Below are 27,661 nucleotides of genomic sequence, written 5' to 3'. Positions count from 1 at the left end.
TTGGATCACCAGTCAAGCTTTGTAAAAAATGTAGTTAACAAAAAGGACATCGACAAAACCTATCAACAAATGAAAATTTGTCAGGTTCCTACGTCGTGATCTAGTACCTGGTCGTCGCCACTTACAGACTTATATTGCCATTGCCTTGCCTTATGTCGTAATCGGGCTAGTTCTGTGGGGGCAGGCCCGCTAATAGAACCCCTTCTGATGTTGATTTTGATTCTTGTTGTTGTTTCTGAACCGGTAGTGATGGAACCACTCCTCAGATAATAGCGGTCTCTTGAGACGTTTCAGGTCTCTGTAATTGGTTGCAATACTTTCTAATTGTCGGCATCTTCAGTGGTGATTCTGTAAAAGCTCCGCTGCTTGACTCAATCTCAGTCTTTTAACGATTTAAAATCTAGTCAATACCATTTGACTTCCAATTAAAGACCAGCTAAAAGTAAAGAAATACTTTTTATAGCAATGAGCGATACCTTTCTAAAAGATAGTAGAAGTGGTAATACAAGTTTACTAGTCAATGATTTCCTTGTTAGTTCGAAATGGTTTCTTTGAAAATTTTCATGCTTCGAAACAGTAATAAATTTTTTCCTTAGAAGATATTATTGAAGAAAATAATGGAAGGAACAATATTCTAGGATGTTTATTCTTTAGATTTAGGGCCAAATTCAGAGACTTCCCTCCTAAATCTATACTAACCTTTCACTCATATCAAACATGCTTCACTCCACTTAGCGTGCCCTTATATCGTATGTTCTTGGTTCAAAAATATTGACTGTTTTATAATTTATAAATCAATATTAATTGTGAATTCATTGCTGTGTTCTGTACCTCTAAATATGTTCAAATATTTCAAATGTTCTATTAAATTCTTACGTACAAAATCAGTGTCGAACACCAGTACTTAACTTTTTTTTATAAACAAACACGCTCAGATATTTGTTCGCGAATTATGACATTAAACACAAATTGTGTAACATTTTTTTCGTAATTCTGTATTCCTATCTAAGTGGATATGTACCGTTTCCGTCGATAAAGTGCATGTTAGCAGATAAAAAGTATTATGCGGCTAATCCCTTTATCGGAATCGAGATGTCTTATTTATCTAGGCGCCGTCATATTAGCCTAGCGCCAAAAATGTATAAACAACAATAGGCGGTAATCGCGGAATCATGATTTATTACATAAAAAGTTGGCTCCGCAGCTAAAAATAAATTTTATAGCGGTGTATTATTAATTTGATACCGTGGAATAACAATTACTTATTCAAGTTTAATGCATTCATTTACAAGTATTTTTATTTTTGTTATCATCGTGAGGTCGTAAGCCGCTAACCTTCTAAAAAATTTTGACCAACCGCAAAAATACAGAAATTTTAGTTCAGGACTATTATTTTTTATTTCTCTTAAAATATATTGTTATAGGTATGTCAAAATATTCCACCCACAGAATTGTCAAAGTAATTCTGAGACCAAAAATAAAAAAAAGTTGTATCTGAGATTAAGGATGACATTTTTTAATTTTTCACACATTTTTATTTGAAAAGCTCTGTTTAATGATCCCATATTAAGTTGGATAGGATACATACATAAAACATGTTTGATTAACTTAGTCTAGTTAGAAAATAGACAATATACAGGGACTACAGGTATATAGTAGGTCAACTCGTTAACCACTAAAACCACGTCGACTAAATTGATGTCTCGTATCAAAAAAAGTTACAATGTCTCGTAAACCGAGACCCAAATCAAAATCTTACAAGAGTGAAAAAAATATAATGAAACGACGCTTTATCTAAAAAAAATATTTGGAGAGCATAGGCGTACTCCGTTCGCGTTTTGATATTTTAATCCAAAATTACACAAAAAGTGTGCCGAATTAAGGTCAAAATATGTGCTAAATTTCAAATAGATAACTTAATTTTAGCACCCTGTACTTTGAAAATGAAAGTGGCATGAGAAAAGTTCCATGATTTTATCCAAAGAATATGTGATTAACTGCTTGACCTGCTAATTTGTAACACCCTGTATATGACACAAGGTGCCCCTCAATTCGCCCTTTGAGGGATCTATAACTATTATACCTAGTACAAAACGTGAAAGTATTAAACGATTACAGTTTTTAGAATGACACAGGTGGACAAAACATAGATATCCTAACCTAAAAGTGCGAAAAACAAGGTTTTTCATTGAATTTGAGGTTATGTCACATCACAAGGTAATGTTTCCTCTCGAATCGTTCGAATTATTTTCCTCTCCAAGAAATCCTTTGCTGAAATTGATTAGTTTGGGGTATTGGACGATATTTGAAAATTTCATATCACAAGGCTTTGGGGTTTAGAAATCTTAGAGCCTTTTGTGTTGGAAATTTGGGGATCGAATTTCCAACACAATACAGTTACAGAATTTACGGAATTCAAATTTATTTAGCTTGGAAATCCGTTCTCCAAAGTTATGGTGTTAGAGAATCACCTCAACTGCCATATTGGATCCGCCATCTTAAATTTCGAAATTGTAGTTTGGACTCAACTACCTTAATACTGTCGAAATTGTTTATAGTAGAAACGTGTGATGATAATTGTCTAAGAATAAGTGATCTTAATTTAAAAACTTTTTGTAGCATTTGACAAAAACTTTATCATTTCTAAATTCTAACATTGTTTTATCCTGTCCACCATTTTGAATTTTGTAATTCGGACCTTAGACTCGTAATCAGCAACCTCGAAAACCTGAAGAAGCAGTAGTAATTTATGTGTTTGTAATTTGATTAGTTTTAGAGTTTTGTGGAGAAAACTACCTCGTAATGTAACATAACCTCAAATATAGCGCGTCAAGAATCATTAGAAAAGTGTAGTGTAGTTCCAGGATCAAAATGTTATTGATCTGTGTTATTTTAATTGTTGCTCATTCATGTCTAAACCTGAATATCAAACATTCGTAAACTAAAAATATTTTACTATTCATAGAATTTAACATTGCACCTTAAGTAATAAGTAATGGTAAGTGCATGAATTTTATAATTTTTATTTTTGTTCCTTTCCAATTTATCAGTTAAAAAACGGTGGTTTCCCCCTATCTCGTTATTTTTATTGCAACACAAACATTCCGTTCAAAGTCCTTTTATAAATTTAGATACGTCACCTGGATATCTTTACAATCATCCTACAATAAATAATTACACTACAAATACGATCATGCCACACTTATTCGTTTCCACATTTTTCCTCCGACTCATTTATTTTCTGGAGATTAAAACGACAAAGGTGAATATCCCAAAACTTGAAAATTTGGAATCTTTCATTTGTAGCAAAAATAATTGTGATAAAGAATTGTAAAGTTATGCGTTATTATTGCAATACATCGTCGGAAAACTATAAAATGACAGAGTAATAGTTTAAAATTATTATCGAACTCATTTTTAAACATCAGTACCAATTTTATCTCACGCATTTAATTCCATTGTCTCAGATTTTTTTTCGCTATCTATGAAGAAAATAATGCCGGATAAATACGCCTGATAATGAGATTAGTATAAATTCCTCCTATATTAGGTCATATTTTTGTGGCTTATCTCACCGATAAAAATTTAATCCTACAAGGAGGCAAACTGAAGAAATAGGTACATAAAACGCAAAATAAATAACGCGGGAAAAGAAAAAAATCTCTTAAAGCATATCTGTAAAACTTTAAGACCAGTTTTGATTTAAAAAAAATACATTCTCATCTAAATTTGAAAATGGCCGACAATTTGAGCACATTTTATAACAGCTATAATGTTTTTTATTTTGTATTATTCCTGAGAGTACTTATTAAAAAAATGTTACTCCAAAACTGTTTTCTACATTGCTTCAAGAACGGCTAATGATAGGTATAGAACATGGTTAATCAAATATGTTCAGAAATAAAAGGTGAACCCAAAAACTTAAAAATTTACAGGGTGTTCTATTTAAAAAAATGTTCCGCAATATACCATTTTTTGGGATACCCTGTATATTTGAAAATAAAATGATTAAACGCATCTTTTTAAGCAGAAGCTTTTCTATATAACACTTCTTTCTATCTCGACTAGTTTCCGAGATAATGCCTGTCAAGGTAGCTCTGGGACACCCTGTATACACTACAGGCTTCGTTTTCTGGCTTTTTTTTTCGTTGGAAACGCTACTGCACAAATTGTGCAATACTCAAATCTTCTGTGAATTTTGGAACAGCCCAAATTTAGCATAGTTGTTTCAGATTAAATGATATTTTGTTGAGTTCTGTTATTTCATTTATTATCGCCATTACAGAAAACATATTTTATTTTTATTAGAGATATCTCAATATTAAGTACCTACCTGTAATTTAAATCTGCACTTATTTCAATGTGACAAATTAAACAAATAAATTTCAAATGATGCATAGAAAAGAAAGCAATGGTATTATTGTACATTTCTATTTTTAGATATGCTCATTAGATTTAATTATTTTGAATTTATATGGTAGATAAATATAACCTACCTGCTATCAACACGAAATGTTGAACCTTTATTTGTTCTTACCCAAAGCCGTGCACAATAATGTCACACATTTGATAAGATATCATTTTTTCGTTTCTTTTAGTGTTGCGTCATTATGTGAAAAATTTGTGAAAAACTCCAGGGGTTTTTAGCGACCGTGAATACCCTAGACATTGTTTTCCAATTTACATAATGCCAAGGTGAACACTGCTATAAATATATTGATATCAGTTGTTAGTATCTAATATTAAGCGTTGTGTAAACTATTTATAGGATATGAAGTAGATAAGATGAAACTATTTTCCAAAAACAATCGGATGCGTTCTTTATTTGTTCTAATCGTTTTTGTCTTGATATCAGCCGTACGGAAGTGGATAAAAGAATGTAACTCCTTTTAATTCATTCACTTGCCGTTATTCTTCGTTATCTTTTATTTTTTTGTACCATACAGAAGGCAATAATTATTGTCAGCGTTGTTTAAGGAAAACACATGAATGGAAAGGAATTTTCCAGTTCTGTTCCATTCTAAGGTGTGTTGAAAAATCCAAGATAATTATAAATTGCATTTTAAAAGAATGGAAAAATTAAAATGAAATTCTCATATAATAAATAAAAGATAATTATCAACAACAATTTACAAATTTTTTTCTCTACAACGATACTAAGCTAACTTAAATAAATTCAAGAAATATATGCCATCAGAAAATATTTTTCTAATAAATACAGGGTGATTCAGAACTTATCCAAAACAAAAATTCTGGATGTACAGGGGACCCTTACAAATACAATTTTGTAAAGAAAAAATCAAAAAGGTCAGTTCGAAATTGATTTAAAAATACACTTCTGCACGGCACTGGAAACTGGTCCACTGTAAAACCTGACCTCGCACAATGAGACCGGTATGGCGGCGTGTTAAAAACGGACAAAAACTTTCGCAAGGAAAGAAATATGTAAATAGAATTTTATGGCACCTATTTTGTATCGACAAATTCAAATGCTTTTGCCTTTATTAATTATTAATAAAATTAATTTGTGTTTTTAAATAATAAAATCATTTGACATACCCGATGCTGCAACAGCAATTGTTCAAAATTGTATCCACTCACGTGTAAACACATTTCGGTCCGTCTTACTCACTTTATAAGAACTAACACAAATGATGTCTTGTTTCACCATAACACAAACGCTTCACCATAAATTAAAACGATATCTATCAACTCCGAGTACACGCAAACCATTTTTGACACTAACTACCCATTTTTGACACCAACTACTAAAAACGTATTATAAAAACCACAGATAACAGGTAAATATCGCAACGACGATTGCAAAATCCGAATTCAGTATTCGGAGTCGATGAGGCCACGTGGCGAATGATGCTAGAGACTACAGTTGTTCAGCTAAGTAGTGGTTTAATGTGCTATAACTTCAATAATTTTTTTCTCAGAAACTATAAGGATTTTACAAAAATTTTTGTTAGAATATTGACTCCATTTCTCATGCCGCATCTATTCCCAATTTTTTTTTGGATAAGTTGTGAATCACCCTGTATTGTCCTATCACGACCAAGACAAAACTCTAGTTTTGGACATGATGACAGTAGGACACGCTCTCTATTATTTTGTCTATAACCTGGATACACTCTAGGAATGACACTAGTTTCACTGAAGGCCGTCAACTGAGCTTTTTTGCACTAATCCTGTATCTATTTATCACTGTCGGCTGACTTTGCCTTTCCTGGGCCCTGTTTGTAGGCTTCGCCTTGCCTGAACTCTAATGAGAACACCTTGTTTCTATCTCTTAAGATCTTCGCTGCAAATACAGAAAGTCCCTGGCGAATTTGGGCTACTGAGTTTTCCTTCAGAATCAAAAACTCCTGAAGTGCTAAATTTAGGATCTTGATGTGGAGAAGTACAGTCGCAAAATTTTTTAGCTATATTTTGATTTGCAAAAGCTAGTGAGTTGGTGAGCTACTGAGTACTGGTCAGGAATGTTGATCTGATTGATGACTTCATCCCTAATAGTCTAGTATATAACGGTAAAAATAGGGTGTTACCTTCGAATTCTTGACACACGCATTGATTTTCATGAAAATTGGTGAGTAAGCTCATTTCACCCTCCTTTACAAAAGTTACATATCCATAATGTGTGCTTATTGTTTTTAGGTGGTGAAAACTACCCCTTCTTGCAGAAAACGTAAAAATCATAGATTTAAGTGTTATGTCAACAGAATAAGCATTCTTTTATGTTTTAAATAATAATAATCTTTTATTTGTAGCAACATTGCAACCTTTAAAATCCACCCTTTGAGGAAAAAAACAAAAATTAGTTTTCGCGGCTCTGAAATGTTTTGACAATAATGAAGAATTGAATATTTTTTACTGTTTATGAAATAATACATGATTTATTGCAACGTTTCAACCCTTAAAAACCACTCTTATTGCAGAAAATAAAGCAAACATTTTTTTCGCCTCCTCATAGCATAATAAATGAAAGACTCGTCATTGTTTATAATATTACTGATGATTCATTGCAACGTTTCAACCCTTAAAAACAACCCTTAATGAGGAGTTGAAGAATTTTTACCTGTTTCAAAACACTTAACGATACATTACTAAATTCAACGAGATTACTTAAAACTCGAAACTTATATTATGTAATTAGTGAAAATAAAAATAAAAATTATTTGTGTATTATATAATTATATTTTATTATCAAAAATTTACATATCATCTAAAGAACTATCATCACTGTCGACTTCTCTGTTTGGTCCGTAATTGGAGTCCAACATTGTGGCAACTGCAAGTCGCACCACATCCTTTCCTGCAATTGCAAAATATCATTTTTAAAAGTTCTTCGGGTGCAGGCTGCTTGAACATTTTGATTGACTGGAGAGAATTTTCAGTTTCAATCCATCCTCAATCATTTAGATTAATGCGATCATTACCAAGCCACACCTGAGTTTGTAAAAAAACTCTCTTAATGTGTTGGTCCAGAGCATCAACTGTGGGGACAAGAGATGATAGTTTCACAGCCGTTTTCTTGTTAGTAGCCTTAACGAAGGACTCGAACCGCAAGCGCTCCAGAACAGATGTAAAGTCCTTGATGTCGCCCAATTTTTGAACCTGTATTTCTTTAGCAGCTCCGTATAGAACTACTGTGCAGTATCTACCGGCTTCTAAAATTTCATCTAAAAAAAATTAAGCCATTTACACGATTCGACAATTATCACTGAATAATACAATTCGTTTTTTCACGATAACTTTTTTAATTTTTAATATTTTTTTCGTCGCTCCAAAAAGCAATTTGCAGGGAATTGCAAGAGCTACAAATCAACCTTTATAGTTGAAGGGTCTTGAACTCTTCATTTTCGAGATTTTTAGGTTTTAAGGGCTTAAAGAAGGTGGTCCTTAAACGCAAATGCAAACTAAAAAACGTAATATCTCAATTAATTTTTGCTCTACAGAAAAATTGGAGGAAAGCAAATATTAAATATTGTAAAAAAGACCTTTAATTTTGAAGTTTTGCATTTTTCTTGTTTAGTTTTTGAGTTATTTAAAACTTTTTTTAAATTTAGGCATTCTAAACCGGTCAGAGCCTATTATTAGTACCTAAATAAAGTCAACTGTACATGGATTACGCTTAGTTTCTATTTTCATGGTTCAGCCATAGATTTTATTGTAGATTTTTTCTCCGAAAATATGAGATGACTGTTTTATTTTTATCATAACTCCGTGAGTTTTTGAGCTACGAAATGTTTTCAAAAGCATTTTAAAGGTCTTTCCAAGCACTTTAAAAAAAGTTATATTCATTTTCTTCGAAAAATTAGTTCTTTCGCCATTATTTTACGGTAAAAGGTTCGATTTTACTTTCCGAAAAATAAACAATCACCTTTAGAGAGTGATAACTCGGTTATTATTACATCTACGGTAACCAACATTCGATCGATTCATTATTTCAAAAGCTTTATTTTTGTTATATATGGATTTTTCGATAAAACGCAAGATTTTCGAGTTATTTATCAAAAATGGTTGAAAAACATGCACTTTTTAGATGAAAAATCAACATTTTCAATCGCAATAACAAAATATTAATTTTTGGAAAAAACGTTATAGAGCATTTTTTGCTCAGAATTAATTCTTTTATTGATTTTTGTAATTAAAATGGGTGCCTTCATTGTCACCCCCGAGAAGGGGTGGCATTCACCCCCAGGGTGAAAGTACACATCGGCACTATGTAACTTTTGTTTCTGGAGCAATTTTCTACTTACTGTTAAAATTTCACGTCAATCGGTGCATGTGTCAAGAATTCGGACCTAAAAACCGTCATATACTGAGCTATAAGATTTTCGTAGCAGTCTTGGAAAGTCCTGAGTGGTTGTTGTGTCGTGTGGGACGTTGGGACATATTTTTCGATTCAATAACCAAGGGCGGGTTTGGAATATCAAAAGAAAATGAATACGCTTGATCTTGATATACTCTACTGACCAGGAACTCCGTCCTGGTTAATGAACTGCAAGGTACCAAAGTCTACGTTCGATTACACACTATAGTGGCACAGCCTTTTGGTCTCTCCGAATTTTCCGTTTCCTGGGATGGATTCGACCCACCCTCGCATCCCTGCTTGTGGTTCGGTGGGGTGGTGTATCTTCATGTTGCCCTTCCTCATTTCCAATGTTGATGTATTTGGGAAACTCCTTATTTCCAAATATTCCAAACTGAGGTAGCTCTGCCACTAGCTTTCGCCTCCGTTTAATGTTTATTGTGACTCTAGCTATTGGGGGTGCGGGCGGTTGGGAGCTTCATGGACAGCTAGTCGAAATTTTCAATTTTCCCTTCGTGTCTTCTACGTCATGCAGTGGTCGGTTAGGTGCTTTCGAGTATCGGCAGCTACTTCTGTCGAAATTTCCCCCGTGTAAACGGCTTCGTAGCTTAGATTCGAAAGTTGAATAAAATCCGAATCACTGTAGTTTTGATATACTCGTACAATATATTCCCTTATCTAGATAAAAACCGCATTATTGATACTGCTAATTATACAATTACATGTAAAAACAAAGACGTTAATAGACCCACCCTGTAAGTAGCTCTCATACCGCCTGGCACCTGCGACAAGACTTCCACTTTTATCCCGAGACATGTGGAGTAAATCGCCCACTCTTACAGCCCATTCATGATTCTGCGCGGCATTTCTCACACCCGACGGTCAATTTGCATACTCTTGAATATTGCACAGAACACAAAACCATCATTTATCATACCACTATGCCTAATACGCAACATCGAAGTGTACCAGCTAGGCTACATAAATAATACCGTTGAAGTAGAAATAATTTTACATCGCTAATGTTGAATTTGATATGCTCGTTACTCCGTAATCTACATATGTTCGTTATATACATGGAGACGTCTTGTTGTGCTCGATATTTACTGTTATTCCGGAATTAATTACAGGTAATTTGAATTGTCTTAACTTGGTTAAGCTTCTGAAAATCAAGTAGTTCCTACTGTATTAGTAATACTTTTTGGATTGCGTGAGGGGAACAGCAAAACACATACCTTTTAAAAAAGGGACACAAAAATGCAGGAATAATCGTTCTATTTTCGTTATTTTAAATTGGAAAAATAGGTAAGTACCTACATAATTTTTGCATCATCAAAATTTGGTGACGATCAAAATATATTGTCTTTAAGTACGAGATCTGTTCAGAAAATAACCGAACTGGAGAAAACTTTCACGGAAACGTTTTAACTTTTGAGCTTACGGAGATGATGCTCTGGGTCGTAAGCAATGTTACGAATTGTTTTCACGATTTAAATGTGATATAAAAATATACCCAGCGGAGCAGCGTATCGTAATCTCGACCACAGTTGATAGAGGCCCGCTAGATGCTCCAGAAAATCGCCGGGAGAACAGGCCTTAGCCGGCGGAGGCGTTTCTCAGCTGGCGGGTCTCAGCCAGGACAGGAGACAACGCGAAGTGAATTAATTTCAACACTGCATATCCTAATTAATCATTTACGAGTGATTTATTTTTGCACTCAATATTTAGTTAATTAAAAACCAAGTCTGAGTAAAAATGACTCAATAATAGTTAAATTTAAATCATATTACTTAGAATAGAGTAAAAAGTCGCTCAATTGATAGTTAGGAATAACTTGGATTTGAGTGAAACTCACTCATTTCTGATGCAATAGTTTCACTCAGTTGTACTCATACTAATAGAGTGAAAATTTCACTCCATCGGGTGTGGACAGAAATTGATTATTGAGTAAAATTGAGTGAAATTTTTTTACAGTGTAGTTAAAATGTTTTTCCCTAAATTTGTAAACAACAACGCTATAGTAGCAGATTTTCAATTTTTTGTTAAATAAATTGAAGTTGTCGCCTGTACTATATTGGGTAAAAAATAGCACACTCCGTATTTCTCTTAAATTAAGTATAAATGTAGGATTGCTTTAGAGATTCTTTAGTGTTCAACTGAGGAGTTTATTTTCTAAAGCAAGAAGGATTGTTCTGAATTTCCACAATTTCATAAAAACTGTTTTGAAGAACAAATATGAAATGAATTACAAACCGCCACCTTTCAAAATGTTTAGATTTGCCACAAGCTATTAATTATTATCCTTAATTACTTTTAATAACGGTCACAACTGACACTTGTTTTAGCATCATAGAATATGATAAACAACACGTACAAAAGTTCAGTTCATTACAATAATTATTCAATTTATAACTGACAGAAAGGTATGTATTGTAGTTGTACTCCAAGCAACGCAGAGGTTAAGGCAGCAATCTCAGGTGGATTACCGAACTATTTATTTGCGGTTTTTACTCAACTGTAATTAATTCACTACGGTTTTAATAGATTTAATTGCATGGAAATTCTAATTGAAAAGTAGTGGAAAACATTGGCGACATAAGTCGTACTAATAATAAATATATTTTTTATCTCGGAAACGTTCGAATTATGCACTGAGAAAAGAGGTCTTTAAACTACATTTACCGCGAAACAAAAAAAATATATCCCGTTTAATGGGAAACATTAAATCAATTCTACTTGGAATTTTTCGACGATGTATTTGTTACAACTATCTACAGAGCGCGACGATCAATTGTAACCCTCTCTTATTTTTTTTATTCTTAGAAGAAAAAGGAAAATCTGACAATTTAATTTTTATTCTGATGAGAACATTTACGTTATAATTTCGTTCCAAATACATCATAGTTACATTTCAATTTAACTAATTAATGAATCAAAATTTGGGATAACAGTTTTGAAATATTTACACAGGTACTTTTTGACAGTCAATGTAGAATATTGAAGTACACCTTTTGCATCAAATCAGTGGTCCGTAAATCAAAAAGGTCTAAACTTGATGTTTCTTTTTAAAAATTCAAGGTGTAGTAAATAATGCATTGATTAAATTTAAAAAAATTGGCATTTAAGCATTTTTTTTTCGTATAAAAAATAAAAATATCACTCAATCCTCACAATGTATAATAAACTTTGAAAATATAGTAAAACTCTTCAAACTATAGTCTATACTAGCCTATTATAGTCACGCTGGGAGTAAACAAACAATATACAATATTTTTTGAGTTGAAATCACGTTGAAATCCTAAAACCAAGACTGAAAAAATGAAAAATGTGGAAATTCCATCTGAAATTTTAGAAAAAGCTAATGCGGCTACTGCGGGCATCATTCCGGAGAAATCAAAATCTATATACAACAAAGAACTGAAGGAATTTCAAGATTGGAAAATCAAAGAAGGGGTGAAAGGTGTAAATGAAGATGTCTAGCTGGCTTATTTTGTCAATTTAAGTGAGAAATTAGCTCCATCCACATTGTGGACTAAATATTTCAACATTGAAATTTCTAAATTCGGAAGACTAGTGGCATTTCTAAAGTCTAAGCACAAACATTTTCAACCAAAAAATCCAAGGTCTTAGAAAGAGAACAAATCTTATGAATAAGGTAGGTTCTATTATTTGTTGTTTTTAGGTGGCGTTGATATTAGGAGTTTTTGGCGCTTGCCGTTGCGAGGAATTGGCCCATCTAAGCATAGACAATATAGAGGACAAAGGGCAGTATATCCACATCATGATTTCAAATATTAAAACGAACAAATCAAGAAGCTTCGCTGTGTTAAAGGATTTTGTGTTAATCCAATTGAATTAATTAGAAAATATTCTAAGCTAAGGCCTCAAAATATGCAGCATAAAAGGTTCTTTTACAATTTTCAAAAGGGAAAATACACACGTCAATGTGTTGGTATTAATAAGCTATCAAAAATCCCTATCCCTATGTTGTTGCGCGATTTTTGGGCTTGACAAATTCTAATTTATATACAGAGCTTGGCTTGCGTCGCGCATCTGCAACTCTCTTGGCAAATGCTGGAGGGGATATTACAACAAGGTGGATGGAAGTCATCTACCGTGGCAGAAATTTATATAGAAGAGAATGTTAATATTAATATTAATTAGTAGGTAGTTTGTAAGGTTGTAGCATTTTATTTGTCGACTTACTACTGTTTCAAATTGATAAAATATATTTTGATGTCTAAAACAGCAGAATTAGGGACCTTTTTGTATACGAATAAATACAAATGCGGAGAAAATATAAAACAACATAGCAATGATTTCTGAGAAAAAATATTTTCTAAAATTACGTAAACAGTTCTCTGGGGGGTTTTCTTTAGCAAATATTGTTTATGTTCTAATTCCAATTAAAAATAATTCAAATATTCAATACCTAATAGCAGGATATTCAAATGAGTTGATTGTTATGACGTTGTTTTTATGTTATGATATATTTTAAATTCTTGTTTACATTATGTAAACATGTTTGGATTATGTATATTAAAGGGGATTAATATTTGTTTTATTATAAAAAAATCCATTACCTACTTCAAGTATTACCAGTTGAATTGTAGAAATGCATTTATTTATAGAAAATAAAGATACGTACATTTGTCCGTGCTGATCGCCGAAAAATAAAAGGAAATTGGCGTGAAGAAGTAATCACTACAAATCAATATAATGACCTACAAGCATGAAACAACAAAACCATTAAAATGTATGAAATATGGTTTACATAAAAAAGAGAAACTAACTCTCGCTTGTGTGATTTCTTCCAATTTCTTGCTACAAAGTAGAGATATTTCTATTTTTTAATAAAAATAATTGTTTATGAAGCAATTGTTTCAAATAACACTTTTTCACAAAGGAAGTTCTATGAATGAGAAAAAGTGGGGGAGACCGGTGTCGGTTGCTACAGGTGTCAATAACTGAGTTATTCTAAAAGTTATGGAGGGTGTCTCAAAAGTAATGCAGGACTTGAATTGTTTGTCAGTTTCATCTCTAAGAGTTGGCAGCATTGCGCGGGGTCATATGTAGTAAACACGTAGCGGTTAGTCAAAATGGAGCGCTATACGATGGATGAGTGAGTGAAGATTGTGAAAATTCATTACAAGTACGGAGAGTGTATAGCTGAGACTGTGCGTAAATTACGTGGAATTTTCGGTAGAAATCATCTTTAGCGACGAAGTGCATTTCCATCTTGGTGGGTATGTAAATAAACAAGCAAAACTGTCGAATGGGCACTCATTTGCATTTCATCACATAGTATAATTAAAATTGAAAACATTGTATTAATGACAAGTGACAACATTGACTAATACAATAGCAATAAAGTTGTCTCATTGTATTAATGTACTTTGGGCCTCAGTTAATTGGTACTATACGTTGTACATATGAATATGGACATGAGTACAACTACCTTTAAGTCTTGATCATTAGTTAAATCGTTATCATGCACATAATATGAAGATTAATGTAACTATCTGTAATATCAGCAGTATAATAATAATTACTATTGTACATTAAAGTATAATACGAAAGATGTAATGTCATTTTGGGCAAAAAAGTTCATCTAGGTAAACATAATCCCAGAAATAGAAAAAGCAAATTCTGTTTCACTTATTTCATTGAGATAGTGAAGTGGGATGTTATAATGGCATCACTGATATTCGCATTATTATGTTAACGGTTCCTGTGAACGTAAGATATTTTAGATAAATCAAAATAAATAAAGTATACTCCTTAAAAAGCCCAATCCTTTTACAATTTTACACTGAGCATATTATAACCAGATATTTAGATTCAGCGTGTTACTTAGTAAAGTAACACGTTGAATCACGCCAAAGTAGTATGCAGTAGCATACTACTTTGGCATCAAGTAACATCACAATGCTGACGTATTATTTAAATATACCTATACACTAAAGGCACATAAACTGGTACTGGATATTGCTTAGAAGGGATATCTAGTTCGCGAGGGAAATATAATGAAAAAAAAAACATTGTCTTAATGCACCTGAATATTGATACAAACAACTTGTTACAAATACCAAGCGATCCCGAATGATTGAAGCTGAAATATTAAAATTTACTTCCATTTGATCAACATTACTTTCCGCGTCTTAGAATTTTTACCTTGACAATCTGTCAATTCAGAGGCGCCCGTGCTTTTATTTGTGTTCACCGATTGCGTTTTTATTTGAATTTATCGTTAATCTTCTAAATAATCAGTGTTTTTCAACACTAATCATCTGTTAATTGTTAGTTTTGTGGTAAGGAAGCAAATACTGATGGTTTCTTTGATAGAAAGTACTCGAACTGTTTTAGGTTAGAAAATAGTGTTTTCGTTAGAAGACGATAAAACTGTAGAGGCTTGCTTTCGTGGTCAACAAGATGAAAATGGATGGAATTATTCAATCCATTCATGTTTTTTGCAATTCCAGGAAGATTGTCCAAATCATCAAGCCGCAGATTATTTTTGCTCAGCATGTTTGACGTTTGGTGACACAATTCAGAAATACTGCCAGTGTTTGCAAAAGGGAAATCAGTTTTAACTGGAGGATGTTAGAGAGCGTTTAGCAGCAAGCCCCACTAAACCGTTGATGCCAACTGAAGAGCAGCCAAGCAAAAGGCAATAAATACAAAATATGTGGTTTAGAGTAAATGTAGAAAAACTAATGGATCGAGATACAGTAAAAACTAATGTTTTTATCTGTTGTAGAATTATTTAAATAATGTTATTTATACGGAATACCAATATTTTTAATTTAAATGTATGATATTTCCAACAATATTTAATTTTTTTCTATGGATTTATGACATTTTGTTCAACTAGAATGTGGATTTATTTCATTTTGCTCAATCAGCACCAAATCTTACGGCGAACTAAATTCAACTAAGTAGTGGGATCAGTACTGGGCTACATCGGGCGATAAACCAATCCGAATTCCTAAAATATAAAATATATAACGCCATCCATTTGCAAAAGACCAGTCTAATACAATATAAATAAAATAATTTTTACGTCATTAAACAGAAATCTTTTCAAGGGATTTATTGCGCTTTGATCAACTAGACCGAATTTGTGCCAGTTTGCTAAGTTGAAAGTTGGATTTAAAGCATTTTGGGTAACTAAGTAATCTTAATATGGCTATTTCTGTTTGATCGAAATGGATGTTCCAAACCATAGATTGATGTAAATGCAGTAACTTTTCAACTTTATCTCAATAATCATAAAAAAATTGATTTATTGCCATTTGCTTCGTTGCTCCTCAACTTTCAGCTCAGAAGGATAAATATTTATAAAATGTTAAATATCTGTAAGAAAATTACATTTACATCCGTATAAAAGTTCCATGGTGCAAGAATTATTACCATTAGATAATGAAAAAAGAGTGAACTATTGTAAGTGGGTTTAACAACAATTTAAAGGATGACAATCTTTTAGATATAACTTTTTTACCGATGCGGCATGGTTTCATCTTAGTGGATACATATATTCACAAAATTATCGTACGTGGTCTGCGGAAAATCCACACGTTAATAGAATCGACTTTACGTCCTAATGAAATAGGAGTTTGGGTAGCCAAAAATAATTGGACCTATTTTCTTTGAAGGTTATATTACTGCTGAGCGATATAGACAAAACATTTTGCAGCCATTTTTAAATCAGCTACATGATGACGAATTGCACAATGGTTTCTTTCAACAAGATGAAGCAACATCACACACAGCTAACACAACATTGGAGTTCTTAAGAGAATTTTATGACGACCGCATTATTAGTAGAGGCTTATGGCCTCCAAGATCTCCAGACTTAACTCCCTTACATGATTGTCTTTTTGGAACATTAAAAAATTCCATATATGTAAACCGTTTACACACAGTAGATGAACTAAAGGATGCTATAACAAATACATTAGCTAATATTACAGAAAATGAATTACATAATGTATTTGACAGTTTAAGAAGACGAGTAAGTCTATGTATTCAGGACGAACATTCATTATAAATAAACTGTGATTAAAAATAATAAATATTTTTATTCTTCATTTCAATGTTTAAATATTAGAAATTATAACAAATTAATTACAAAAATTATTATTACTGGCAGGGACAAAATTTTGGTCAAAATTAAAAGTACATACTCACTTTCTTTAAATTTAAACTGATAAAGCAATTATTATTTAAATTTTTCTTATAGGTAACAACGCTTTTTTATGTTAGAATTTAATAAATTTTAAATCAATTTTTTATTTGCATTTCTAAATCAGGAAAGTAAACATAAATTCATTTAAAAATTGTTGCTTTTACTTTGAAGATCGCATAAAAAAAAACAAGACAGATAATTAATTGTTAAAAATCGATTCTATGTTAGTTTTGAGGTTAGTAATAATAATATCTAAATCATTTTTATTAATCCATTCCTTTAACAAATTAATAAATCCCTCAAATTAATTAATGCTTCATTCTGCTTTTTGTGTTGTATTTTATTTTTATGACTAAAATGAATATGTGACCCTATTACCACTCCAGTTAACCCGCTACTGAACGAAGTAAATCACTGTCAGTGTTGCCAACTAGGAAGAGTGAAAATAATAGATGAGCGGCACACAAAATATTTGTAAGTAGCGGCACCTTCAATCATTCTGGATCTCTCGGTATGTAACACAGTTCTTACATTTGTCAATATAGGGCATTGAGCTAATTATCTACAAGTTTGATGTAACGAACTGTACTGTTAACGATACGTTAAAAACCTCGTGATCATCAGAGCAAGGCATTGTCTCATTGCGTCAATGCAAATTATATTAATACATTTTATCATAACATCAGTAAAATCTTTATATTATTATAGTGTCATATTAAAAAAAAACTGATTAACTTGTCGCTTCTAATCATTATCATTATCACTTTGGTAGATTGTTTTAGTGAAAATGGTATGGCATTAATGATATTACAATTAATTAGCACTGGACATTAATACTCGTAGATTCACTATATTTTTCCATGCCAATTGTAACAAAACTGATGTGGATGAGAGAAAACCGACGTGTTTACACTGTACAAAATTTCACTCAAATTCCACTCAATTTCACTTAATAATGTATCAATTTATGTCCACACACGATTGAGTGAAATTTTCACTTTATTAGTATGAATACAACTGAGTGGAACTATTGCATCAGAAATGGGTGAGTTTTACTCAAATTCGAGTTACTGCTAACTATCGATTGAGCGACTTTTGACACTATTCTAAGTATATAAAACCAATTTAGAGTTGACTTTTTCTCTAATATGATTTAAATTTAACTATTATTGAGTCATTTTTTAGTCAGACTTGGTTTTTAATTAACTAAATATTGAGTGCAAAATTAAATCACTCATAAATGATTAATTAGGATATAGAGTTGTTGAACTTCGCGGGGCTTTCTCCTGTCCTGGCTGAGATCCGCCAGCTGAGACCCGCCTCCGCCGGCTAAGGCCTGTAATCCTGGCGATCACACTTTTCTGGAGTATCTGACGGGCCCCTATAAACTGTGGTCGAGATTACAGAAGCAATATGTAAGTGGTGCCATCTTCGCGGCGCCATTCAAATTACTCGAAATTAATAAACATTTAAACTCACACAGTAATGAGGACATTTTTTACTCTGATTTAGGTACAAGTGCACCAAATACGAGTTTACGTGAAGAATTTATTTAAGGAGTACCTATATTTGAGTGAAAGTACTCAGCTTTAGTTTAAATATAATCACAAATGAGTAAAATGATGATGCCCAGTATTGAGTGAAAATGTACTCAATAATTTCAGTCAATGGATTTACTCCGAACCTTCATTGCTTTCACTAATTCAATTATCTAATAATTACAACTGTGCAGCCTTCAGTGGCTTATATCAAAAGGCCAAATATCCTAATCTCGCGACAAGACGTCGTCTGGCCAGATGCAGAATCTGCGGCTCAGCATTTAACAAAATTCCCCACCGGACATGTCAGTTTATAACAATTCCTCAGGACTGAAGTGATCAATAACTGCTGACAGGCCAAGCGTAAAATGACTAATAAAAGACAATAAAATTCTTCAAACGAATACACACGCCAAAGGACAGTGGGAATATTGCACAAATTTTATACAGAAAAAAAGCAATTATAAATTAATTAGTCGCCATTGGTTTTGTTTCAGTTAACACCGTGATAATTTGCCGTGACAGGGATTACTTGATATATTGCAGTTTTTTTCGAATGTTTGTATTATTGTGACAGTAGACACGAGGCAGTTCTAAACATCGTCTCATCGCTGATTAATTGAAAGAAAAATGGTTCCATTCAAATTCATTCACGGTAGTTCAAGTAAAAGCTATTTTTTATACTATTCAGGTCAACCTTGGCTATTCAATACCTACAATTTCAAATACTAGGAAACACTGGTATTCTCTGTGAAAAGAAGAGAAGATGTGAAGAGAATAAATCTGCACTAAAAAGACAAAACTACTTATTGCAATAGGATTTAATTATTTAATAGTTTCTTATTTATTCACATTTAAATGATTTGGAAATGGGTTATGTATGCCTACATATATTGTAAAACTTGACATTTAATCAATATTGATGAATGTCACATAGATATACAGGGTGTCCCTGAAATGCATGTACCAGCCTGACTACCCTAGATTAATGGGGTCAAAATGAAACGTTTCAGGCCTACTTATTTATACGGAAAAGTCAACGCCTACTGAGATACAACCTTCTCAATGTGGTACAGTAAAATAACGCTTTTTTATGTAACTTTAATATGGTTTGAATTAAAGATTTCTTACTTGACATGCGTCTTTATTTATTTGAGTCTAATAAATAAGTTGCAATGTAAGTTATCTCATGTGAAACTTAAATATCTGGTATATCGGGTAAAACAGCAAAATCTTCGGAGATAAATGTAATGAAATACAGGATGTTCAAAAATTCAGTTCTTGTATTTAGAGGAGTGGTTCAACCAACGAAAATAAGGAAAAATTTTATATGAAATAATTTTAAATAGAATAAGACGACTTACACGGTTTTTATATGATTGACATTACGTTACTATCGTGCGTTGCCAACGCCTGCGTACAAAAGTTAAGCAAGGTCAAATATGGTTAAGACTGATGTTTGGCATATTTTTTAGTAACGTTAAATAAAGTTTTATGCAATATACATAGTCGTATTACTTATCTAAGTATTTATTTCACCACAAGAAAAGGAAATAGTAGTACGCAAAAAACACTCAGACACGGTCCAATTCCAGATACCAATTGAATTGCGTAATGATGGACAGTTTAGTACCTCGTGTTATCCGCCGCGCCGTTGTCACATTGCTTGATATAAATATCGAATTCTAAATATTTTTTAGAATTAAGGATAAAGAAGTTCAAAAAACTGATAAACATTTTATTTTATGGTATTCTATGCACGTTATGTCAACATTTCTTAATTAATCGAACTTTTGTACATCAAGTTGAAGTTGGTAATTTTTTTATCGGAAATGGTTGCTTTTAGGACCCATGTCATATAAGGTTTTTTTGTTTATGTTAATGTATTCTGTCGACTGTTATAATTAAGGCAGTCAAACTTCACCCTGTATTTAGGTAACCATAACACTATGATATATTACTACGTCACAAATTAATCGAAACATGTGATCTGCTAGACCGCTAGCAGATTTCTCACCACACCGGGTGATTGCATGATTAATCTGATTGGTTGAGCCAAAACAAGTCAGTGTAAATTCACACGTTATTCGTATATTTGTGTCAAATATAGTAAAAACACAAAATAGATTGGGAATAATACATTTTTAAATGTCAAGTACAACAAAAAAATTAACAATAAATTGTAAAAAGAAATGTTCATTATGTACGTTCCATTTCAACCATTGCAATATGTAAAAAATCTATGTTAATTTGTTCAATTTTTATCAGTAGTTGAAAAAACTAATTTTTCTCCATCTCCAAATTTAATCTATTTGATACATTTTTGATTAAAATTGATTCAAAATAAGCGAAAAAATATAGGGTGTTCCAAATAAATTTCGAAAATATTTGTGGTTACTTAATAGTTAAACCGAAAGTTATAGAAATTAGTAAGTTTGTTGCCTGCTAGTCTTATCCAGTATCATGTCGTTAACACTAAGCGAGCTATAGGGGTGATTCTATGGTCTGGGTCACTCGGTATATGCCAGATATTTTTTAGTTATCTTTATCAACATGCTTCTTATGTTTAAAACATTTATATCTATTTGTAAATTCAAATTTAAATGTGGAATGGAGTATTAGAAAGTCATGATTTCCACAAACTTTTGTTTTGTTGCCTCTGTTATGTCTAGAGGCACTAAATTTTCCACAGCGGGATTTACGCTAGTTAAATTATTTACTTATTTAGCGTGAGAGCTGCCAAGAGATCGTTTAGATATAAATCTATAAGTGCAGTGAACACGTGCAGCAGTATTCCTTGTTTGGATTTTTATAAAACAGTTTTCCTGTAAGTAGCCTATGTTACTTCAACCTTAATTAGTCTGTTTTCATTATCTCAGGTATAAGTTTTATAAATTTACAGGGTGAATGTATTTTATTTTACGATCGATTTTAATATGTACGAAGCTTTATTTGACGTAAGAACACCCATATTCCTCATTTAGTGGATGATTTATTAAATAAAATCAGACGGTATTAAAGAATTATTGAACTGATTGAATTAAAAACTAAAATATAACTATGAGTAATAGGAAATTAACCCACTTGCAATGCTTGCACTAGCAGTCACTACGGATTTCTATGGTCAAATTAAGATTATCTCTATTTGATTATAAAAGTTACTTATTTTTGGACACCTTGTACAGTATATATATTTTTAAATGGGACTATAAATTCTTTTTCACGTCTTGATTGATTTTTTTATTCTCTTTCCAACCATATGAAAGTATGCCTTTACATAACGAAATTTTTGAGAAAATATGAGAATATTTTCGGCCTTTTACATTAGTTTACGGTGCTCGCTTTCTAAATCATATCAAATAGGAAAAACAATTTTGCATACGGCTATCTATCACGTATAGGTTTGTTTGTAATTGTTGTCACCTTTCAAGTTTAACTTATAACAAATTGAATGATTTTAATGAAGAAGTTGATTTGCTGCAAGTTTAATTGTTTGACAAGGTCAATTTGGTTCAACATCTTCATGAAAATGACTAACAAAGATACAGTTTTGTCGCTGGTAGTTAAATAACGCAAATAATAATCTCAACTATCCAAAAATGATATCATGGACAGATGAAAGTAATTTTTCTAACAACAGCATGTTTAACCGTAATACATCATACCATTGGAGCCACGATAATCCTAGCAATAATAATAATAGAAAGAAATTTTCAAAATTGATTTCATGTTAATGTGCGGTACAGTAGGTTCAAAAATATTGAACATTGATGGTTCTTTAACAGGTGAAAGGTATAACAATTTTTTGAGAGATCAGTTAGTTGCAAGAGTATTTGGAAGAATTAACAGTTAATGAGTATATCCATATAATTTTCCAAAAAGACGGTGCACATCCACATAATACCCAAATAAACATAAATTATTTGAATGGTACAATTGAAGACCGCTGGATTGGTACAAGAGGACCTGTACACCGACCGCCAGGACTCCCAGATATTCATCCTTTGGATTTTTTCTTTGGGGTTTCGTAAAAAGCGAAATTTATCTAACACCGCCAAATAATATTGATCAGTTGAAAGACAGAATTAGTACCGCAATAAATAATATTCCACATAACGTTACATTAAATGCGGTGTAATTCGAAGATGTGAATTATGTATCGAAAGAAATGGACAACAGTTTGAACAGTACATCTTTTGTTTATTAATATTATTAAGTTATTGTTACATACATATTTTTCGTATACAATAACTGTCTTAGATTTGCTTCAAGTTTATTAAACTTTGCTCTGTTAGCAAAAATTCTATTAAGATAACGCTGTCTCTATAAAGTAAAGTCGTTATATAACTGAAATTGTTGCTAACCTTCTCTGGGTTTCTTACAATAATAATTATTATTATTTTCTATATTACTATGGTGACTTGCTGGTACATAAATTTTAGACACTTAGAATATCATCTGATTCTCTTGAATAACAAACGGATGTTTCGCTAAATCCAGAAACTTTTACGTGAACATCGTTTGAATTTAATTTTAAATACAGTTACTAAAGACTTTTTATTCACTACACTTTTAGTATACAATTATCATGGCAAATTATGACTTTTAACAGTAGCAACCTCGTATCGTACGTATAATTACTTAAAAAAAAACGATGAGCCCTCATTTGGTGATATTTCCCGCGATGAAACTACAATGACTGTGGAATTGTCATAAAATCCCAGTTTAATTATATCATAAACTCATTTCCGTTCCCTAATTAGTCTTATATCGAATTTTATTTTTTTTCTTGACATTTTTTCTAATCTTTTTTTTATACTTAAAACTCCACGACCGTTGACTGAAACCACTTTGCTACTTTAAATTAATAGAGCTAATAAAATAATTACCAATAATTAATTCAGCAATAGTTCTAAACATATCGATGACGATAGAGTGAGTATGGTTCTGATTTATTTTATTGTTGATTGTCTCAAGTCAATCAAATAACATTAATGCAATTCTGTACTCTGTTTTATAAAAATTTGAACAGCCTATACAGTGTGGAACATTAACAACCACGGCATCTCTAGAATTTCTTTGGGACGCACGACACGAATAGTGTTTCGTTGCAGGGTGTCCGCAAGCGGATTGGCCATTCTTCAAGGGTAACTTGAGTAAGAATAAACCGATTTAGACCAAGTTACCTTGGTACAGTTTTGCGTACTAACCTAAAAAATAGTTTTTAAATTTTTGTTTGAATAGATTGATACTCAATATAAGTGATTTATTTTACAGACTTATACAGGGTGTCCGGAAAGGTAGTGTAAAAAATGAAGGGGGTATGCAGGGGAGCTCAAAATAGTTGCAGCACTTCATAAAAAATTTTTTCTTATCGGGTTTCGTTGTGGAGTTATTCGCCTTCAAAGAAAGAAGTTTGAAAAACATATTCAATTATAACTTCTAAGTCGTTACCATGACAACAATGAAATTTGGGCAATTAAAGTAACTCACGGTAATGTTCTTTTCCAAGTTTAAACTGATATTCAATGTGCCTGAATTATACAGGAGCAGACAAAATGATCCATCTAAATTTATACATCTTCGACAGTGTTGCCAATTTTGACATTTTTCTTTCATAGTTCGATTCCTCTCTCACTTTATTAAAAAAAAGGTATACCGTACATCAGTCGATATCTTGTACCGTTTTTGAGAAATTCGAATTTTATTAATAACATACATTTATTGTATCAATAATGTGATACTAACATTTTTGTAAAAACCTTGGTTTCTATAGAATTAAAAGAAAAAAGAGAACTGTTAAGTAAGATGTTCAATATGTGCACCTTGAACTTCAATGCATTTTCTGAAATTGCTCAAACACCTCCGCTGTACTTCTAATGATGTCGGCGTATGTAATTATGCGATTTAATAATTCCTCCTTACTATTTATAGGAGTTTGATAGACAAAACTTTTAAGATGGGCCCAAAAAGCAAAAATGAGAGCATTAAGATCGGGACACCGAGGCAGCCACGGAAAAGGACTACCTAGACCGATCCATCGATCGGGAAATGTGGTATTTAAAAAAGCCCTTACTGCCCTGCTAAAATGGGGTGGTGCACCATCGGGCATGAGCCACATGTTATTTCAAATGTTTAAAGGGACGTCTTCCAATAATGGGTCAAGGTGTTCTTGCAGTAAATGTAGGTATTTATCCCCATTTAAAGCTTCATCAATGATATTTGGTCCACTAAGTAATTTCCAATTATTCCCATCTATGTAATAAACTTTTATTAGTGTTTTGTCTGAATAATAGCATGGAGGTTTTCGTCACTTCAAATATGCAAATTCTATTCTATTTGAAAAGCGGTTGGCGTAAATCCGAACAGCTTCAGAAGCATTACATTCTGCAGGTTCGTACATTAGATGAATATCTGTAAATTCTTCATAGCTAACATGATATTGAATCAATATAAATGATGTCAAAATGATTATTGACAAATATTTAACTGCTAATTATACATACTTGTTGAGTCTTTTCAATTTCCAAAATTTTTACAAAAATGTTAATATCTCATTTTTGATACAATACATGTATGTTATTTATAAAATTCGATTTTATTCAAAAACGGTACAATATATCGATTGATATATGTGTAACCTGAGGGGTTATTTCTTTAATTACCTATCTACCGTTATGACCAGTATCATAACGAGTCTGGATTTCAAAAGATATTTAATTCTCGAAAGGGAATTTATAATTATCCTTACACTTTAATTAATACGTGGGAACTTAAAAAGGTTGCATGTTCAGAGAATGAATTTCAGGCACATACCCTCTATTGCTTACGTAGAATGTAATCCAGTGGCTGGCTATACAGGGTGACACTGAAGTTGAGAGAAACAAAAGGAAACACCAAAACTTTCAGGAAGGGTTTTAATAACAATAAACAAAACAAACAAACAAAATAACGACACAACGGCTCGAACAACATTATTAATTAATTTATTTACACGCGACAGCATACCGAGATTCAGGGAACGCGAGATCCATAGCAAAATTTTGAATAACTTTATCCATTATTAAATTAATCCGGGACTCTAAAACTTATAGACTGCACAATGTGGAACCCAAGGAAAAACTGTCTGCTTTTCGGAGACCTCTCCTGAATTCGACACCTCACTTCGACACGCCCATTTCTTGGATTTAGAAGTTTCTGTTTTCATCTTATTGGTGGACTCCTGAATATCGGGACGCTTTGGTATAACTATACTATGTTAATAATTATCTAATTGACTGGACTTACATTATATAAATAATTCTGTAACTGAACTCGCAAGTAACCCTAGCCTTCCTCTAGTGACTCCGTATAGCAATACGGAACGGATTAGTCGATTTCATTTAATCTATTCTTATATCTTGGAAAATCCGCCTAAAAACCAGCTATTTGATCTATTATTATTTTTCTAACAACTTCTAAAAACTTATTCTTGGAATTCCTACGTTCTTTTGAATGCATTTGGCGCGTTATTAGAAATATCGATTTTTCTCTTTATACCAGATGTTAAACACATGGCCCCGACGGCTAAGTGAACTTGTTCAAAAGAATATTGCTAAATTTCATGGGGCCTTCTCCGAAGGACGGCCTTGTGGCGACGCTAAACCTACTTGAAGACTCTTAACTTTTCGATAAATTAGAGTTGACTGAAACATTTTACTTTTTGGACCATCCGTTCCGAGAACTATAAACTATATATAGATATATCTTTTTTTTTAGAAAATTGAGAGAGGAATGTTTAATCCAGACATCAGTTAATATCAATTTAAACTTGGAAATTAACATTATGAGTTACTTTAATTGCCCAAATATCATTGTTGTCTGGTAACGACTTAGAAGTTATACTTAATTGGAATTTGTTTTCACACTTCTTTTTTGAAGGCGATTCATAACGAAGCCCGATAGGAATTTTTTTTATGTAACTACCACAACTATTTTGAGCTCCCCTGTATACCCCTTCATTTTTGACATGACCTTTCCGGACACCTGTATAAAAATCACACGAAAGTATTAAATATATGCTAATTAATTTAAAAAAATTGGTCTTGATGAAATAAATCATAAAATAGCGTAAAATTGTTCGATGCGAGCTAATATTACAGGGTGCACAAGTAAACTTACCTAAATTAGTTATATTTCAATAATTTCACGGTCCATTACAGAGGCAGAAATAATGATGTAAAATGAGTCTGAAATAAGTCGATATAATTACAAATCTGTTAAATATCCTTTCCTAACTAGACAATATTGACCTAAAAGTACGCGTTAAGTGTCGAGCAGTGTAATTAAGAAAATGTCAGTACGGAACATTACTGAATAAATAAGACTCCCACATATTTCCGTTAAGCAATTTATAGATAAGCAGCAAGATTTTCTCCCAGGTGGATTTTGGCATCCACACCGTAGCCGATTCATTGAACCCGCATCTGAATGTGGAAGTCAGGAAATATGATATGCTTATTAACAAACATTAATTCGGAATGTTAATGTGTAGTAACATCAGCTTCTAGTTATAAGAGAGGTATTGATAACTCGTTTCTATTACTCACATTGAATACGGAAACTTTTAGAAAGTTATCACAATTCTACGATATACCTGTGGCTCCTGAATGTAGTATAAAATAAGACAGGGGGGGTCCTTAATTATCCTTCGTCAATAAACGGTGATGGTTCTGTTGATTTGATCTAATTTTCGGGTAACAATTGTTAGATTTCGAAAAATCACCTCTATTAGCGGAATCACTAGAAGTTTAGTTGGTACATATATTATTTTACAATAAACAAAAAATTACCTTTGGGATTTGACAGAAACGCCTAATGACGTCATCAATTATATTTTTTCCAGAAACATACCCAATTTTTTTTCCTCGTTTCTGTGAAATCCCAAAGATAATACTTTCGATTGCAAATGCAGCTTACCTCTTCCCATTTAACACCACGTGTCCCAAATTTTATTTAAATTTTTTGTATCCACACAGTAGGCTCATACTATTGAGACACCCAGTACACTTTCGCGAATACCACCTCATATACATTTTTACTGATTTTTTTAAATTTTTACTTGAACTGTATGCCATT

The 27,661-nt window shown here is 32.3% G+C and overlaps 1 protein-coding gene across 1 annotated transcript in view; it reads left to right on the top strand.

The window, feature by feature from the left end:
- The first annotated feature begins 21,303 nt into the window (after window positions 1-21,303).
- LOC111693166 overlaps window positions 21,304-27,661 on the top strand; it is a 139,470-nt gene continuing 133,112 nt past the window's right edge. The window contains exon 1 of the mRNA XM_023457359.1: window positions 21,304-21,371. The gene's annotated coding sequence lies outside the window, so the exon portion shown is untranslated. The remainder of the gene's footprint in view (window positions 21,372-27,661) is intronic.

This window comes from Anoplophora glabripennis, unplaced genomic scaffold, assembly GCF_000390285.2.
Source record: "Anoplophora glabripennis isolate ALB-LARVAE unplaced genomic scaffold, Agla_2.0 scaffold64, whole genome shotgun sequence".
Classification (NCBI taxonomy): Eukaryota; Metazoa; Arthropoda; class Insecta; order Coleoptera; family Cerambycidae; genus Anoplophora; species Anoplophora glabripennis.
The sequence above is the reverse complement of the archived record's forward strand: the minus strand, read 5'-3'. Positions and strand labels throughout refer to the sequence as shown.